The sequence below is a fragment of the Oryctolagus cuniculus genome, chromosome 7, assembly GCF_051225735.1.
Source record: "Oryctolagus cuniculus isolate XC-2025 breed Fujian yellow rabbit chromosome 7, ASM5122573v1, whole genome shotgun sequence".
Classification (NCBI taxonomy): Eukaryota; Metazoa; Chordata; class Mammalia; order Lagomorpha; family Leporidae; genus Oryctolagus; species Oryctolagus cuniculus.
Window position 1 is genome coordinate 99,015,833 of NC_142873.1, and position 4,012 is coordinate 99,019,844.

Below are 4,012 nucleotides of genomic sequence, written 5' to 3' on the forward strand. Positions count from 1 at the left end.
GCTAATTAACAAATGCAGACAAAAGAAGCAAGGACACTTCATAGTCATTTTTATTTCTAAAATATTGTTGACCTCATATTGAGATACAAGCTTTAACATGCAAAGATATATTCCAACACAGAAACATGCCTCATATAAATTTCAATCTTACGAGGTTAAAATTAAGCTTTATTAAGGGGATTTTCCATCTCCCTAGAGAAAACACATATGGAAGGAACAATATTAAATGGTGGGAACATATTACTGTAAAGAGATAAAATTCTAGATGAAAGAAAAAAGATGAGATCACATATGTTCTGCAAATGTAGAAAACAGGGTAATATTTTGAAAGGAATGACTTTGGCAGCATGCATTCTAAAATTGGAATGACACAGAGAATACCATGACCCCTGCACAAGGATGACAGGCAAATTTGTGAAGGATTCCATGTTTTTAAAGGACTGCCCATCAGATTGACAGAGTTTTCTCAACAGAAACAGGAAAGAACAGAGAGATTTTCTAAATTATTAAATGAAAAAACTTACAACTTAGAATACATTATCTAGCAATGTTCTCATTCATGAATGAAGGTGGAATAAAGACCTTCCAAGACAAGTAAAAATTGAAAGAATTCACCACCTCCTATTCAGCCTTACAAATTAGGTGTTTAAATTTTAACTGAAAAGTGATCCCTGTTAAATATAACAGTGGGAATAAGAGAGGGAGGAGATGTACTATTAGGGACATGCTCAATTGGACTTGCCCCAAATGGTGGAGTTAGAAACGTGCCAGGGGATTCCAATACAATCCCATCAAGGTGGCATGTACCAATGCCATCTCGCTAGTCCAAGTTATCAATTTCAGTTCACACTTGATCACACTGATAGGTCTAAGAGTCAAAGGGATTACACAAACAAGACTAGTGCCTGCTGATACTAACTGATAGAATCAAAAGGGGAGAGAACGATCCATCATGGGAAGCGGGATACACAACAGACTCATAGAATGGCAGATGTCCCACACAGCACTCTGGCCTCAGAATCAGCCCTTAAGGCATTTGGATCTGGCTGAAGAGCCCATGAGAGTATTTTAGGCATGGACAGCCAAGACACCCTGGAAAAAAAAAAAAAAAAAGACCTAAATGGAAGATCTCTGCGAGTGAGATCCCAGTGGAAAGAACAGGGCCATCAAAGAAGGAGGTACCTTTCTCTGAAGGGAGGAAAGAACTTCCACTTTGACTATGACCCTGTCGGAATAAGATTGAAGTCAGCGAACTCAAAAGGCTTCCATAGCCTTGGCAACTCATGACTAGAGCCTAGGGAGATTACTGACGCCATAAACAAGAGTGTCAAATTGTTAAGTCAGCAACAGGAGTCACTGTGTACTTACTTCTCATGTGGGATCTGTCCTTAATGTGTTGTCCAATGTGAAGTAATGCTATAACTAGTACTGAAACAGTATTTTACACTTTGTGTTTCTGTGTGGGTGCAAACTGATGAAATCTTTACTTAATATATACTGAATTGATCTTCTGTATATAAAGGTAATTGAAAATGAATCTTGATGTGAATGGAATGGGAGAGGGAGTGGGAGATGGGAGGGGTGTGAGTGGGAGGGAAATTATGGGGGGGAAGCCAATTGAATCCATAAACTGTGCTTTGGAAATTTATATTTATTAAATAAAAAAAAAAGAAAAATGTGCATGCTGGAGGTTTTTCCTAAATTGCCAGTCCAGATGCTCAGAGACAGAACTAATATGGTGCATTTTTCTGAGGCCATATATTGTATTTTTCTGAAACCTGGGCATGGCATAAGTGTTAGAAGAAGATAAGGAACCCAAGTGCAAACCATTAGTTCTTCGTGAGGAAAAAACTAATCCCAGGTGCCTCCAGTGTTTCTTCCACCAGGTGAGTGGTGAAGGATTTGGGATCTTTTCTTGAACTTTCTAACATTTGATTCAGGAGAGAGCAGCTTCTGTCAGTGAGCCACGTTGGGGACACCAGCATGCGTAGCAGCAGGGTAAGGCTTGTAGTGTTGTCTTCTGGCCAGATAGAAATAATAATGGAAAGATGACTGTGGTTGTAGCAAATTGACCTCGGAAGAGACCAAAAATATCTCCTTCCAGAAGCCTGAGAGTTCCCTTTTGTGTGCCACTGAGGAGAGAATAGTCAATATATTTATACCATCATTAAAATCTGATATGATTACTATGATAATCTCTTTGTTCAGTGTGTATAGACTCAAACACATAGACGTCAATGGTATAACATCTTTAATTGTACCCAGCATTTGACTTTTGTGCCATTGACTAGCAATACATAAAGCCAAGTCGATAAAAACAGATTTATCAGGGCAGCGAGCAGAAACATTAATGAAAAAGAGTTGCCTGCTCCTACAAGTCAGTGCACAATGCAGTACAGGAACTGTGCCAGACGAGCCATCTCTGCAAAATCGTTGACACTAGGAAACTTGCTGGCAAGGTCTTTCTTTACATCTAACTAACGTTTAACAATGGGAAAAGATTTGCATTTCATCTTCGTGCCATTCTCACTCTCTTGGCACAGTGTGAGGTGTCTCTTTGGGTTTTCTTTCACACAAGTTACTGAACAGCACATGAGCATTACCAATAGAGTTAATTCCCAGTTTCTGTAATTCAGCTGACCAAAGAGGGCCTCTCTGTGTTAAGAAATTTTGCACAGTCTGCAGTTGCGCATTGTGCCTCAGCTTTCTCTGATGTCAGTTTCCCAGGCACTGTATGTTCTCAGCCTTTTTTCCTTCCTCATATCTTTGTCTTTCCCCTCCTTCTTCCTCTAGTTACCTCTTCTTAATTTCTTCTCTCCCCCAAAGGAGATACATGGTCCGGTATTTTCTGTTGCACAATAAACTGCTTGATGCACGTGCTGTGTGTTTCATTCATGCCAACACGTGAGCAGGTGGAAAGAGCAGATAGTCACATGATTTACTGAGAAAAGAGAAGATAAAGATTGAATGGTCAATGCACAGGATATTTACCTACAAAAATAACTAGAATAATAGCTCAAGAAACATTTAAACATGTGAGGCTTAAAAATATTACAAATATTTATTTAACATTTCATGTAGTATTTTTGCTATAATTTAGAGAGTTTATGGGACTATGCATTTTCCTGAGTGATTGCCTAACTTAGAAAAAACAGTTGGAAATTTTGATGAAGTGGAAGTTGGAGAGAAAAAAAAATGATGAGCTGATGTTCCAGAATTATTTATGTACAAAAGCTTGAGAATAATATAACAAAGGATCTCTTCAACATCCCATCTTCCAAACTAGAATGGCTGAATAATTTAGAAGTTGTAGACAAATTGACTTACACTGGAGAAATGCTTTAGGGGCCAGATGTGTCCATGTGTGGCTTGACTATTGTCTTACTTGTGGTTCCTTGAAATATTCTGTGGCAGGAACACTTGTGTAAGTGATTCCTTAAAGGAGGACTCCCAAGAGAAAGCTGAGTTACAGGAGAGGAAAGACAGCTATGTAAAATGTGATTTTTTTAACTTTTATTTAATGAATATAAATTTCGAAAGTACAGCCAGCTTATGGATTACAATGGCTTTCCCCCCCATAACATCCCTCCCACCCGCAACCCCCTCTTTCCCGCTCCCACTCCCCTTCCATTCACATCAAGATTCATTTTCAATTCTCTTTATATACAGAAGATCAATTCAGTATATATTAAGTAAAGATTTCAACAGTTTGCACCCACACAGAAACACAAAGTGAAAAATATTGTTTGAGTACTAGTTATAGCATTAAATAACAATGTACAGCACATTAAGGATAGAGATCCTACATGAGGAATAAGTGCACAGTGACTCCTGTTGTTGACTTAACAATTTGACACTCTTGTTTATGGCATCAGTAATCACCCTAGGCTCTTGTCAAGAGCAGCCAAGGCTATGGAAGCCTTTTGAGTTTGCTGACTTTGATCTTATTTAGACAAGGTCATAGTCAGAGTGGAAGTTCTCTCCTCCCTTCAGAGAAAGGTACCTCCTTCTT

The 4,012-nt window shown here is 38.7% G+C and overlaps 1 pseudogene; it reads left to right on the forward strand.

Annotated features, from left to right (window-relative positions):
* The first annotated feature begins 333 nt into the window (after positions 1 to 333).
* On the forward strand, positions 334 to 434 carry LOC149125662 (U6 spliceosomal RNA; annotated as a pseudogene).
* Positions 435 to 4,012: the final 3,578 nt, after the last annotated feature.